Here is a 16,549-nt window from a genome sequence, read left to right on the forward strand (position 1 = left end):
TTTGTTGTGTCAAGGTTTTCAAAACTGAATTGTTTGTAGATTGTTTGTGGTGTTCTACGGTTACTAGCACTTCTATCACTTCCCGCCTGCTTAAAATTGTAGCCAATAAGGAATTTTTGAGATTTATTGAATCAACCAACAGAAATTGTGGGTGTGTGCAGGGCTTCGGCCCAGAGAATTCTGGAACCTTCCTCTCCACTATAAAAGCTGGGACCTTTTGGGCCATGTCGTCTTTCGATCGCTCCAATCAAGAGGTTTAGAGTGTGTTCATAGAGGAGGCAGGGGGCTTGCCTCGTTCATCTGCGGAAGGCCCACAAGCTCAAGGTAATGGCAGACATTTTTAATCATGTAATAATCTCAGAAAACTAACCCGAGGGGAAGGTTTCAAAATTCTTTCATAATGTAATCTTTCAATGTCAATTTTCAGTCAGGTCTAAGACCTTAGTCTAAGGGAATAAAAAGTGTGAACCTTCTTGTATTCCCCTTCAACTTGGTATTGAGGTTACTATGATTTCGTAAATAAAACTTTCCTTTTGTAATTTAAAACTTTCTCTCCATCTAGTCACCTCCGTAAACTTCAGGCCATAAGCCCACGTAGGGTTTTAAGTATTTTCAAGTGAATTTCAAAGGAGTGCAAATGCTCGCCTCTTAACATTAACAATAACTTTAACCCTTTTTTTTCACTAAGGCCAAGTAGAATGGGTACTTATTGTCCCTGTTAAAAACTACTCTTATTTAGTTTCCTATTTAAATGTAACTTAGGCGGTTGAGTGGTAAGACAGTGTCTACTGTGTGTTTTTTGTAAAAGTTAAATTGTGCCTTGGAGAGGCTTTAATCTTGTAAATTTCAGAGAATAGTCTCCTACTTAATTGTGTGGAGCAAAGACGCTCTTTTGAATGCAAAATGACATTCATCCGCCTTAGCTCGCATATTTTTCAGAAGCTGGAAAATTTTGAAAAGTGGCCAGAGAGGTGAAAACCGAATTGAATTTTATACTATAGCAGCTCTTGATGCATGAGGCACAACAGGTAATAATTGTCGGAAATCTCCTCCAAATATGATAATTTTTCCACTGAAAGTTACCTCATTATCCATTATATCTTTCAGTAACTGGTTTATACACATTGAAGAATGTTTGTTTGCCATGGGTGCTTCATCCCAAATGATGAGCTTAGCAGATTAGCCTCTTTGCTGTTCACATTCAAACGTGATACAGAACGTTCGTGTAAATTTAGAGGTAATTTAAATCGGCTGTGAACTCTACGACCATGAGGAAGCAAAATAGTAGCAATTCCACGCCACGCTACAGAAATGACTTGTATTCCTAAATTAATGCAACTTTGGATTAAACACCGATACACAAAAGTCTTTCCAGTACCACCTGGTCCATTCAAAAAGTATGCCCTGCAGCCACTTGCAGATGCATCATTATTCAGAAGTAACTGGAGAATTTCGTCAATAACAACCCGTTGTTCTTCATTAGCTGTAGCCCTCATCTGTGTTAGTTCCCCAAGTTGGATTTCCTCCCGAGTTTTCTCTTCATTTTGAGGGGGATCCTTAGTAGTAGGTAAATCGAAAGATGAAAGATAAAAACCATGGTAAGCTATTTCGGGTGTGTGTGATTTAAGAAAATAGTCAGACATAACCTCTTTAAAAACATTCCGTAAGTTCGAAGCATTTGATAGTGACTGAAATATACATGTGTAGTCAAATAACTGACGAGGCTAATATGGCATTTGAAAGGAAGAGGCCTCTTCTAGACCACGTTACCATTCAATATCGTCCAATGTTAACCCTCGTTCTGTGGCGGCTGCTTTGAAAGTATGGTACGTTACATCTTTTACAAGTCCTCAAATCTTCGAAACATGCGGTTAATATCTGGTACTATCCAGTACACACCCCTTTATTGGTTCCCGATTCTATCAGGTATAATGCCAACTGATTTAAGAAGATCAAATGCTCTCATTCGAGAGTTCAAGAAGATAGAAATGAAACCTCAACTGCTTGTTCTGGATGATATTCCTGTTCTCAAGATAACGAGGCTCAAGTCATATCATCCATCTTTGCGTGATTCTGTCACATTGGCTGAAGGGAATTTTCACCCTTTAGAAGAATGGAGAAGTCCCTGGAAAGTTGCCACAGACAGTCCCTTACACAACATCTTTTCTGGTGAACATCTTCCTGGTGGATATCATCTACCGCGTAAGATTTGGACCATTCTGAATCGGGTGAGAACAAATGATGGACAATGCATAGATGCCCTTCATAAGTGGAAATATATTTCATCACCAGAGTGCGACTGTGGTGCATCTCGGCCACTGCCTGCTCGATCTGCATCCGATGGCTGCTTATACTGCCTGCTCATTCCATGTTCAAACGTGTAACACGACTTACAATCGATCTGCCGCTAGATGGTAGCACCAACCGTACCCAATTATCGCGTGAATACAACTAGATAAGCATACAAGCGTACAACAGTAACAGAAAAATTAAATAATTTTCCGTATAAAGTGCTGCTCTAGAGAGTTATAGCTTTAAGACTTTTCGAGAAAGAGGTTTTGACGAACAAGAAAACCTTGAAACTTTTTCTGTATGGTACTTCCCTACATTACTAAGTAGAGGTTTCACGAATTTGGCAACCACAGCTTCCGACACAAGTTCCTGGTGCTTATTGTTACTAAAACACTTTAAAATGTTACACTGGCACAAAGAAGGTAGAACATAGTTTTTATAGTCTGGAGCAGACTTGCAGATTTCTTGCAGTACGGTAGAGCCGCCCCAACAAATTTCTGTAGCCCTATAATTAGGCCAATAAATCTTTGCTAGGGATAGCGCAGGCCTCCTCTATCCGACTGTCTGATTAAGTTCATCAATGGGGAAGCGTTAACTGAGGTGGAAACGTTATTCAAGCACGTACTGCATTCTGTTTTTTCTTCGATTATCCGCACTAAATAACCACACACCAATGCCTGGGATGCAGTTTCCAAAGTGACACACACTGACTCAGGGGGCTCACGAATATCTTCTAGTAAATCAAGTACATACTCAGGGAGCAACACTGGTTTCTTTTTGCTAGGGGCTTTACGTCGCACCGACACAGATAGGTCTTATGGCGACGATGGGATAGGAAAGGCCTAGCATTTGGAAGGAACCGGCCGTGGCCTTAATTAAGGTACAGCTCCAGCATTTGCCTGGTGTGAAAATGGGAAACCACGGAAAACCATTTTCAGTGTGGTTCGAACCTACTATCTCCCGAATACTCCTTTGCTGTTTCCTTCCCTGGATATAATACTTAACCACTTTCGACGCAATTCCGTACTTGAAGGTATTTATGAAATACCACGGCATTCTGGTTTTCCTTTCTTTGATTTGCAGAAAGGCACGCAGCAGTACACCATTTTCACTGAAAACAAGTACAGTACTACCCTATTTCCCGCTATTTCATTCCGACAGGTCTGGAGCCGGTTGGTGCTGCCACCTGCTGTGGGTATTTGTAAACGGAGTGTTTCATTTAGTGCCATGTTAAAATGTTGTAATGAGGAGGCAGTATAAGCAGCCATCGGATGCAGATCGAGCGGGCAGTGATCTCGGCAGACGATCCCCCATATTGTAAGTGATTGTACACGACGTTCCTACACAGGTAGCCCGAGTGACTTTTTATAACCAACAGAGGAAGCCATACAGTGGATCACCCAACTAGACATTCTGCTATAAAACATGTTTCTTGTCTGTGTATATTTGTAAATATTACATACTTGTATATATGTATCTAACTTGTTGGCATACGCCAATGATAATAATAATCTTCGAAACAGGTGGCTCCTACCACATGTAGCAATAATAGACGTAAATGATATCGCTCCGCATCAGATGGTGAAACATTTTACATTCGACCTATAATTTTAGTATAAATTTTACGTTTATGCCATTCATTGTTACTCCGTACATAGTGAACTGGGATTTCAGAGTAAATGTAAGGAGTTCTTGTCGCAGGAGTTCTGTTCAGTTTGAACCATGCAACTAAATAATGTCGTACGTAACTCAGCTTCGATCAATGCTTCCTCAGGAGCATCATTCTAGAAGTAATCATTCTGATAGTGAGAGTCAGGTAAATATACTGGCAATCGAACTACAGTATGTGACTGATCGTGCATGAGATATGCAGACATTCTCCATGAAGCTTCACTTGGTCCAATATATCGAACATTCAAAAATACATTAATTTCATCATGAGCAAGGGTATCATCTTCGACAGCTACTTCTATATCACAACACCGAGCTCGATAGCTGCAGTCGCTTAAGTGTGGCCAGTATCCAGTAATCGGGAGATAGTGGGTTCGAGCCCCACTGTCGGCAGCCCTGAAGATGGTTTTCCGTGGTTTCCCATTTAACACCAGGCAAATGCCGGGGCTGTACCTTAATTAAGGCCACGGCCGCTTCCTTCCCATTCCTAGGCCTTTCCTATCCCATCGTCGCCGTAAGACATATGTGTCGGTGCGACGTAAAGCAAGTAGCAAATCTATATCACAACAATCATGACCTTTACAGGCATACTTACGCACATATTTGACTGAACGCACACTTGAACAGATCTCTACATTGATATGAGTACGCAAATAAAGTAAAGGAATGGATTGTATGGAACAATGATTTTTTTTTTGCTAGGGGCTTTACGTCGCGCCGACACAGATAGGTCTTATGGCGACGATGGGATAGGAAAGGCCTAGGAGTTGGAAGGAAGCGGCCGTGGCCTTAATTAAGGTACAGCCCCAGCATTTGCCTGGTGTGAAAATGGGAAACCACGGAAAACCATTTTCAGGGCTGCCGATAGTGGGATTCGAACAATGAATTTATTGGTCACTTCAATATACAATATTCTCCATAAATACGTTTAGTTATGGTTCTACTATTATCTCTCCATCGGTAAAGGGGGATAGCCATTGGCATTATATTTTGTTTCCTCATTGAACGATTTGGGAAAATCATTTTTACATTTACCATCTCGCATACACACAGGAAGGATTAAGATGACCGCATGGTCCTTCTACCATATGAGCTCTCGCCATTTCATAGAGTTCTTCATTAGAAATATCAGGAATTTCAGCTGATACAACTTTATCTATGTCCTCTGTGTTCCTAAATTTCGAATTATCTTCTAAAGTTAGTAAGAAATGAATGTGAGGCAGCCCACGTTTTTGAAGTTCCACAGTGTACAAAAACGCTTTAACTATTCCAAGATTTCCATTTTATAAATTAGTCATATTAATTCTTGCACCTTAAGATGGAAAACTCATACCACAATGTCCGGTCGATTATCTGGTGTCTCCCAAGGATGAATACTATTTATTATTTCGGGCCATGCAGGGTTACAGGTGAATGTGATATATAGATCGGTTTTCCCTAATTTTCTGACTACTGCCATAGCGTCCTGGCAATTCTGCATTATATTCCTTGGACTCCCAATGAACGAAGAAGGCTAAACTACCATCCTACTTACTCTCAAATTTTCCTATTCCGCTTTCACACGAACATCATCCGCTAACCCTACATATCTCTCTTCACGCAATTGAGTTTGTTTCCTCCGAATGTACTTCAGTATATCCCCTTCAATACGACAGTAATAGTCCACAAAACGTTGTTGAGTAAGTTTTCCAGCATTTATCACAGGATTGAAGGCACCAGCAGGACCACCTCCTCTCACTGCAATTCTATATAAAACATACTCTCGACAGTAACAGTCTTCCTTATTTTTGTCTGACGTACACCCTCAATAGGCATATCTATATGCCAACCAGGTTCACCACAGGGCCAAATTAAAGTATAACACAGAGGATCGCATTGCATAATAACAATCTATTTTCTGCAATCGGGCGTGCAGCTACGAGCTTGCATCCCGGAGATAGTGGGTTCGAACCCCACTGTCGGCAGCCCTGAAGATGTTTTTCCGTGGTTTCCTATTTTACACCAGCAAATGCTGGGGCTGTACCTTAATTAAGGTCAAGCCCGCTGTCTTCCCACTCCTAAGCCTTTCCTCTCCCATAGACGCCGTAAGACCTATCTGTGTCGGTGCGACGTAAAGCCAATTGTAAACATTTTCTGCAATCCGCCTTCCTTTTCCTACACTATAACATGTCTGTGAGAAGGTGGCGCTCCATCACCTGTTTCATACACAGCAGCAATTTCAGAATGTGTTAGATCATTACAACGTCGCTTATCTGCAGATGGTTCATGGTAGAACTGCATAACAAAATTGACTCGAGGACTATTTTCTTTCTGATCAAGAACTTCATTCTCTTTGACCTTCTGATGCATGGTCTTGTATGAACGAACATAAGGATTAAATTTATTCAACAAATTATTCAAATCTGTAGGTGTCTCCTTGGTCAAATGTAGGTTAGTGTCATGGGATATTCTTACTTCATTAGCTTTAGAGAAGTCAAAAATAACATAATATAACTGACCATATGAAGCACTTTGCCCATTTTTAGGGTATAATGTTGAAATTCGATAATGAACCATACCGTGTATTCTGAAAGTGTAAGGACCATAATTTGGTAGTAAGTCAACTTTTGCACCAAACAATACAAATGGCATTGCATACTTGTACTGCCGAATATTCTGTCTAAACTTTTTGGATTTTCCATCACCGCCAGTGAACAACTGTTCTAGTTTGTCAATAATTGTAATAGGTGGAAGTTTTCTTTTTCCACCATAACGACAGAAAGTGAGGCGTCCTCCTGTATTCTTCTTGGGTTTAAAATACAGCGCAGAGAAATACTGACAAACCTCTTGAAGATCACCTACAGAAAAAAGCCCTACATTGGGAGTAACATCTGAAACAGCACACCTTGAATCAATCTTAAATTTCTGACCGTCAATTTTATGATTACGCTGTCTTACAGTCTTAGCAGTTGACTCACGACGACCTGTTTAAGTGGCTTCATGTTTAGGCCTCTGAACTTGAGTAACAACTGTATTGTTGGGATGGTATTCCCTGTCGACTACTGAAGAAATATTGTTATTTTTCAAGATATTACAATGTCTATTGTCCAAATCCCCAGTGAATAATGTCACGAATCATGTGACCAGAACCGTAATCCGTTAATCACTATTTTCCCTGTGAACTCTGAAGAGGTGGTCGTAAAACAACTCACTGTGGAGTTCAGCATGTCCACCTTTCTGTCCATTACCAAGCATTACACATTTATAATAAGTAATCTTACTGATATTTTGGCCATAGGACTCGTCACAAATAACAATATTCTGATGTACAAGCCACTTTTTGGTAATAATGTCAACAACAATTGAGCGTATTTCAATATATCTATCTTCAGTAGCATACAAACCATAAGAAATTGCGAAATAGGAATCACTTCAAAATTGTTTGTATTTGAAGGACCACGCGTCACAAAATAATGATAATGCACAAAGAGTCGTATTTTATTTTTGTACAAGGACCACACGTCATCAAATTGGACTCTGTATGAAATTGCTTCCCAGTTTCTAACTTCCATTTATCATACATCCGCTTAGCATTATTTGTCTTCCTAAAGCATAGTTATTGACACCTTAAGGAAGCGTTTCACTCACCCTTTCTACTAATGGCTCGTTATTTTAGAGTAAATGGCTCTTGAAATTTATTAACTCTAACTCTTGAAGGTCCAAATTCTTCATTTAAATCATAAATAAGTATTTTACTTTACTGCGTGAATTTTAGTAATTCATTAATTAAAAAGGTGACAAAAAGTACAGTTATTGATAATTTGTGATAGTAATTGACACAATTGAGATAGTAGTTGACACCAGTTCGTTTTTGATCATTTCTCATCAAGAAATCATTCAGGTCTTATAAAATTACATTTTATGCCTTATTATTCATATATTACGAAGTTTTCTATTAAAAATCTACATTGAAAATGCAAAATCTACAGTATATGCAATAACTTGTAGACAAGTCACTGAAAAAATATGATCATGTTGAATGTGAGAACTATCCTTTAACATACAGTTTATACAATATCACGAAGGATTTGAAAACAGTGGTCACAGTAAGTTAAATCTATGTCTGAATCCGAATCAGATTCTGATTGCGGATTGGGAAGACAAGTATAGTGAAAGAGTTTTTCGCATAGTAGCACAGGCCATTCACTTTTTGTTTTAATTCTCTATCTGAATACCTTTGGTTTTCCATAATCCCCTTGCTTTTGTCAGTGTCACCAGTTTCTTTGGGAAATAGCTGCCTTCTTTTTGCTGGCTATATCTTAAGTTGCACGTTCCCTTATTTGGCGCAATATTGTTTATGTTTGTATTCACGCCTACTTTCTTCAACTTCCTTACTTTGTTGTGTGTTTCAGTTTGCTGCTTTTCTACTTTCTTCTCAAATCAAATCAAAATCTCTCTATTTGCAAATGAGGTGTCTACCTCGGTGGCAAATGGTACACTAAAATACATTATTGTCAAGCACTAAATATTAAATTAACAAGAGAAGAAAATTTTTCCTATAATACAATATTATACAATTTACCATTTACTCTTCCCATTGCCTCTTCCTTTCAATCTTCTCGTTTTCTAATGTTGCCTTCTTTCTCTCTCTGCATTTTTTAAAAACCATATTTCTGATGTAACAACGAATGGCATTCTTTCTGTGGTTCTTTTGTCTTTTCTCTTCGGTGTATCTGGCCATCTAAGAATATTTGCTAGGGGTGATTCTTTCTTCTGATTGTTCTTTTCTGGAGTGAAGTTAGCTTTTGAGGTGGAAGGTTTGCTTGCAAAGCTAGAGAAGTTTATTTTTTCTACTCCTTGAGCCACATTCTCTCCATTTAAAACTGGCAAAGCTTCCTCCGGATGAGAATCAGGATGACCTTCTGTTACTGCTGCCTTTCCTTGATCTTCTTCTTTATCTTCACTTACACTCTGGGCAGAAGTGCAGAATTCAGACCACAGGTGGTACAATACACGCGATTCCGTATTTTCCCAAGTAATGCTTCCTGCCTTTTCTTTTACAGCTTGGAAATTTGATATGAGGTCTTCCACAACTATTTCCTGGAACCTAGAGTATGTTAAATATCTTTCAGCGGCATTATCTTCGCTAGGAGCAAGTACTACTTCATTGCCAATATTTGCCTTCTTATTGACTCCGAGGCATTTACTGTAATCAATAGCATTGCTGTTCCATGGAAACAGGCCACATGCTCTTAAATCGTTCCTCAGCGATTCAAGTTTGATGTGCTTTTTCACTGCTTGTTGTAGAATTGGTGCAAATACTTCTCTATTCAGAGCCAGATATGGATTTTGTCTTCGCCATTCAAGTACCGCAGCTCTCCATCCGCACTTCATCGGTTAGAATGCTGCGACATCAGCCGGCTTCAAAAGTCTCGTTGCGTTGGGGTACAGAGCTACGAGAATAATCTTAAGCTCTGAACACAGATGTAAGGTGTGTCTTGTGGCCATCCACAAAAATAATCACGGGGAACTGCACTTTACTGTGCACACTATAGGGGAATAAAACGTTACCAATATATTAAAAAAATAACTCAGACTTCATCCACTCATTTTCACTCGTTCCAATGCCCCACCCTTCGGGAACAGGTCGTACTATTTCACTTGGGAGGCGCTTGTATGGATATATAATCATAGGTGGAGTCACATCTCTTGCAGCTGAAAAGGTAAACATTACCGGTATGGATAATTTAGCTACACCTTGATCAACTTCGTACACATTCTTGATTCCTTTAATTGAAAGAACATTTTTTGTCTTGGGACAAAGCTGAAAATTTGTTTCGTCCCCATTGAGCACTCGAGTTGGATCCTGTAATATTTCAATAGCATTTTCAATTTTCAGGCATTCTTCTATTTCAGAAAACCATTGTCGAGTGTCAGCTTCACCCACACAAGCACTGGCAGATGTTACCGACTCGCTTGTTCTTTCAGCTATTTCTGGACGTCGCCTCATAAATGCCTGTAAAAAAAGCAAAGTCACCTCCGTACAGGCCATGAAGGCCCTTGGAGGAGTGGAACGTAAAGGCTTCCACCATTGTTAACCTCGGCACTTGATGGGGTAGAGTGGTTAGCTCTACGCCCGGCCGCCTTTGCCCCCAGGAATTAACCTGGTACTCATTTTTGGTGTAGGCTGAGTGAACCTCAGGACCATATGCACCTCCGGAAGTGGAAATCTCGTTTCTTAAATTTTACGACTTCCTGACGGGGATTCGAACCCACGTCTTTCCGGGCGAACCGAGCACGCCTTTACCGCCTCGGCCAGGCAGCCCCTCCATAAATGCCTGTAAAAAAAGAAAATAAAGTTTAATTTGCTTTCTTTCAGAAATAACACCAACAAACCACACAAAAATGTATCTCCTAGTTATTTATTTTCAACATTGCAAAATATTCACACCTTGAACCAGCCACTACCAGGACAGTTGTTTTTAAAGGGATTCGATCGAGGATTTTGGTTCAAGAATTCTTCCACACTACATTGTACATCTTCCTTTTGCAATGGGAAACCTTTTCTTGAACAATCTATAATCCATCTGGAACATAAAAAATTACAGTATTACAGTAAATCCAGTTGAAGTATTACGCCTAAATCAAAACTTTCTCTCTGCTCGTTACATAGTCTGTTTCATTGTAGGCATATCTTACAAGTGTCCGCTCCTCTTCTTCTGATTGTGAGAGAATTGGTGAAGGGCCATGCTGAGATTTAGTAAATTTGTCGCTAAGTCGAAAAATTATGGTTGTACGTGGTACTCCGTATTTCAGTGCTGCTGCCTTCTTCGACACACCATGTTATACAGCTTCCACGGCAGCTTCCAGAGCTTCAGCCGTGAACCTTCCTTTCGGCATAATGCGAGCCTGTTAAGGTGAAATCAAAATCACGGTTCTAAAGGCTAGAAGTTATTGCCTGAAATTAACACAGATCATGTGTGAAAATTGTTATGCAGGAGTAGTAAGGCTTACTGATATATACGCTATAGAAGTGCGTAGTTTAGAATATTGATGTTTCGGGCAAATAGGCCCATGTAGGCTTAGTTCTTTGAAAGTGATATTTGAGGTGTCAATAACTGTCTCCTGATTTCTTGAAATTTCAGTTATTGACACCCCATGTCAATAACTGTCAGGAGTGAAGTAATCGGACCATTGACTCTGGAATATTGAATAGACCTTAGGTATGCAGTTAGAAATATCAAGATAGGCCCAAGGAAGTGCATTTAAAAGTTATAGTTTCCAAGGAAATAATAATAATAATAATAATAATAATAATAATAATAATAATAATAATAATAATAATAATAATAATAATGCTATTTGCTTTACGTCCCACTAACTACTTTTACGGCCTTCGGAGACGCCGAGGTGCCGGAATTTAGTCCCGCAGGAGTTCTTTTACGTGCCAGTAAATCTACCGACACGGAGCTGTCGTATTTGAGCACCTTCAAATACCACCGGACTGAGCCAGGATCGAACCTGCCAAGTTGGGGTTAGAAGGCCAGCGCCTTAACCGTCTGAGCCACTCAGCCCGGCTAACCTCCAAGGAACTAACATTTACGCACAAAAGTAAATACAGTAAACTATGCATTCCTATGCTTTTGAATTAACATTATGTGAATGTACTTACAGAAAAATATATCGTTGTTCTGGTCGAATGATGAAATCCTCTTCCTTAAGAAATTTTTAAGGAACCTTACATTCTTGCGTAGCTCTGTACGAAAAGGCGGGAATGAGGACATTGTTGCCAAGTTAGAAGAATGAATAAAAGAGAAACTTTAGAGAAATAAATTCCCTCTCTTTTGACGTAATTTGCTTCTTTTTATTTGCCCGACTAACCTTATAAAAAAGGATTTAGCAACATAGTGTCAATAACTGTCGGAGTGTCAACAACTGTACTTCTTACCCCATCATTAATAGAAGTGAAACTACTCGCAAAAATGTTACCTGACACTTTTGTAGAACATGGCATATTTTCTAGTTCTGTAAATACAGTGAGCGAGTAGGTGTGAAGAATAAACAACATTAAGTAAGAAAAGGCGTTGAGCGTTGATGAAATAAAAGAATGCGCAAGTTACAATAAAAAACTCATTTTCGCTGGAGACGGCTTACTCTCCAAGGCGGCTAAGTAAACATTCCTTGGAACAACACTATGCGTCGAGCTGCTTGCTTTTTGAATATGCAATGGCGGGAAATCCTTTTTCTGTTTTTAAATATTACTTCGCTTCATTAAAGCCCTTCAAGGAGCTTCGTCATGGAGAAAAATACATTCATAACATTCCTCAGAAACAACCAATTTAAGCAGTTAATAGGTCAGAACAAAATGCTTGATCCACCGAGTGTTCTTAGACCAAAACGAACTGGTACCTCAATTAGAACCAACGAGAAAAACTGTTGAAAAAATCAGATAATTTGAGGAAGGCGGAAGTTAAGTGATTTGTAATACCTGATGACAAATCTGTGCATGAATGCCAATTTTAAAAAAATGAAGGAAATTGACCGGATAGAATGGCCGGACGGACTGACTTTAATTTTCACATTTTTTAATATATAGATGATAATGATAATAATAATAATAATAATAATAATAATAATAATAATAATAATAATAATAATAATAATAATAATTGTTACGGTGTTTTTCCGTGGTAGGTAGAGGTGAAAGAAGGTGCGGGTGTGAATAGGTCTCCAACTACGGAATTAAAATTAAATGTAAAATTTAACAAGGTTATATTTCCTTTTCAAAACAAAGAAATAACAAGCATGGCAGGTACAAAGTAGCAAGTCCAAAGGGTAGTTACAATATTTACAGGATTTGGGCTTCGAGCCCTGAAAAAACAATTCTTGAGCAACCAGCGCAAGTTTACCCCAAACACAAGTTTCAACAGAGGGGCAGAAAACCCCATTCATGCCTAGGAGCCCTTGCTCCAAATTACACAGAAAAGCCTCCACGAGGCATACAACACTCAATTTTCAAAAAAGAGCCACTCGCTCTCAACTTTAAGCCTCTCAAAGTCCACACCAAACTCCACCTTCAAGTTGTCCTCACTGGACATAGACACAGGGGTAAAATACCCAACCTACTGAGGTCTATTAAATGAAAAGGGGTAATTACATGACCTCTAAAATAACAATTTGAGAGGAGGCGATCTGCACTCCTAATACACTTGTTTTTAAAACCTAATCTGGCTCTAGGCCACTAATGCAAGGGCTAATCCCATACTACAGAGGTGACTTTAGAAAAGAACAATTTGTTTTACGTTAACGAAGAATAGGTTGAGAAAATAAGTTCACCTCAAAACAATATGAGTGGGAGCTTGAGAGGGTTAGCACTCTCTATCCCAAAATGCAGCTTTAAAAGAGAATAGATGAAAAGAGTAGTTACATTTTAGGAAAAGGTTACATAGTGGAAACGCTTCGAACCCGCCCCGAGAGTTAAACTGCCGACCTAGCAAGAAAAGAAGTTATTAAGAGGCCATTACCTGGTGTTGAACAGCTGGAGAAGAAAGAGGCGCTTCCCGCCCCCTGCTATGTACTTTACACACTGAAAGATGGAACAGAAGTGGCGCAGAGACCCTAAAATCAGCAGTTTATATACTCTCGCGGAAGGTTCTAGGCGTTAGGGGAATGAGAACACCCGCCCACAATCACTTTATTGGAGAATAAAGAGAAACCCCTACACAAGATGAAGAAGAAACACATTATTGGTGGAAAATTAAGTTAAGAAATTCGGGATTGGTTGAATACAAAACAAGGAGAAAGAGAGGGGTATACAACCAACTTAAACCATAACAGAAGGAAATTTAACAAGAAACAAACTTTTGAAATAAAAATTTCTCCAAAGAACAGTTCTTTTTCTTCGCACTAGGGTGCACTATTGTAGTTCTTCAGTAGTGTCCTCTAGAAGAGAAAGTTCACACTTCTTACTTCAAGCAAAACAAAAACACATCAAAAATGACACAGTTCTAAAACTCCGAAATTTACAGGTAGTGACATCTTCTGTGAAAGTAGAAAATTAATACCGTCAATAAAGTTCAGACTTCCTCCAGCAGAGGAGTTTCAACTGGCGCACCTTTTGAATTAGCGGCGTGGAGGTGTACCGCCCGGTACAGACCTCCCCCCCCCCCAAATGTTCCTCCAGGGGTGACACATGAAATTTGTTTGAAAACTAGGTCCAAGTTTTGATGTAGATGTGGAGATTAATTGCCGAAAAATTTATAAGATTTTCTTAATGTGGTTTGATTCAGTTTCAAAATTTTTGTTGTAACTGGAGAAGTAAAGTTTTTATGTTTGTAGAAGTTGAATTCAGAAGGAAAACTTTAGTTTTTAAAGTTGAGGAAAATTTTCTAAGTCCACCAAAAATTGCCGTAGAATACCCAAGAAAGGGTATTAAAGTTGATCTGGAATGTCCATATAGTTGATGTTGATTAAGTTGGATGGCCAGACCGGCCATTGCAGCTTGCGTCCAGAGGAGGCCACCCGGACCCCTCAAGTACCCTGAGATACCGCTCGCCCGCACTATGAGGGGAGCAGTGGTGTTGAAACACGCCGCGCCCGCGGTGAACATATACAGGCTGCGGGCAAGTAGCAGGTCGTGCGCCGCACATCAGCCTTGGCCGGGAGGAGAGCTCCGGCTCGCCGTGCACAAGTCGTCCTCGCTGGGGTCGAGGGGGCCCTTCCTCGAGCCCAGGCGCGGCACGGCGCCACGCGGCTGCGGGGGCACTGAAACATTAAAACTAGGCGGCAGAATTGTTGGACCATCATCATTTTTTGAGGGCACAGGCTTGGTGGAGAAGTTGAGGGGCCAGCGGCGTGCAGATATCCATGACATTTAATATACGCAAGCCACAGTGTGTATAGCAGGAGACGGGAGCGTGGTAATGGCCGTGGTAAGGACAGAATGGCAGTTTAACGGCGCGGGGAGGGTTTACAAAAATACTTACATATGAAACTAAATTTTATAGAAGGGGCAGAAAGCCTTAAAGGTGAAACTCAAAAAAAATATAACCTTCATATTCCTTTCACGGTTATATGAAGCAAGTTGACACAAAATTTACACTGGTTTCACCTGTGACAGGTGAACCCTAAATATCCTCTCGGTGGCTGGATTACTTAATAACAACGTAACCGGCGTAAGAAAATCGAGAATGACACATGGCCCATGAAATCTGGGGGCAAGCTTGCCCGCGGGAACAAAATTCTTGACCATAACTTGGTCACCTACTTTCAAAGGGGTGGGTCTCCGTCCACGATCATACCTTTCCCTAACCTTTTCATGAGAGACTTTAAGATTGGCTTTAGCCTTCTTCCAAAGATCTTTAATGATGTCCGGATCTATTGTCTCGGGTAGAATGTCACTCAGAGACCAGAGGTTAGAGAGCGGCGTGTTGGGAACAAACTTGAACATCAAAGAGGCTGGAGTAAATTTATGTGATTCATGAACCGCCGAATTCAAAGCAAAAGCTAACCAATGCAGGGACGTATCCCACCTGGAATGATCTTCATGATGATAGGCAATAAGCGCGGACCTGAGATTACGGTTAACCCGTTCAGCCAGAGATGGTTGAGGGTAATAAGCAGAAGTAGTTACATGAGAGATGGACAAGTCGAAACAGAATTTACGAAAAAGATTAGATGTGAACGCCTTAGCATTATCAGACACAATATATTGGCACGGACCAAAAGAGGCAAAAATAGAATTTAAGCAAGTAATGGTAGACTGAGCGGTAGCCAGCTTAGTCGGAAATAACCAGGAAAATCTAGTAAAGCCGTCTACGCATACCAAGATAAACTTGTTAGCATTTCCCTTAGACTGGGGGAAGGGTCCTACATAATCAATATACAGGCGTTCCATGGGGCGCGACGCTTGATGAGAAGACAAAAGGCCTACCTTGGTGGACATGGTTGGTTTACTGAGCAAACAGGGTTTGCAAGCCTTCACTAGTTCACGGATTTCACCGTCCATACCTTTCTAGATGAACATTTCACGAATCTTCTCACGAGTTTTAAATATTCCCAGATGCCCCCCCAATGGGATCTCATGTTAGTATTTGAAGATCATAGGCACAAGAACAGCTGGAACGACAACCTTCATCATCTTGTCATGCCTCGAAGGGCAACATAAAACACCATTCCTCAGAACATAAGGGACGACATGTTCCCCAGAAGAAAGGGTTTCCATTATCGGAGCCAGCGTCGGATCTTCACGTTGGTATTTCTCAATATCCCTAAAAAGCATGGGAGCATCTGTTAAGATGGCATTAACACCAGATAGTATGGACTCGGGAGGTGATGAACTGTCGACCGGTTCATGGGTCTCGACGTCGTTAGAAAACATACGGCTGAGTCCATCAGCAACAACATTTTCGGTACCTCTGATATGCCTGACATCGAATTGGAAGGCAGAAATACGGATGGCCCAACGGGCTATACGACCAGTACGACGCGGCCTACCTAAGACCCAGCTTAAAGCTTGATTATCTGTCTCCAGGTCGAATTTGACGTGTTCCAGATAGAGACGGAACTTTTCTAAGGCGAATAAGACTGCCAAACCTTCGAGCTCATA

The sequence above is a fragment of the Anabrus simplex genome, chromosome 5 (genome assembly GCF_040414725.1).
Source record: "Anabrus simplex isolate iqAnaSimp1 chromosome 5, ASM4041472v1, whole genome shotgun sequence".
Taxonomy (NCBI): Eukaryota; Metazoa; Arthropoda; class Insecta; order Orthoptera; family Tettigoniidae; genus Anabrus; species Anabrus simplex.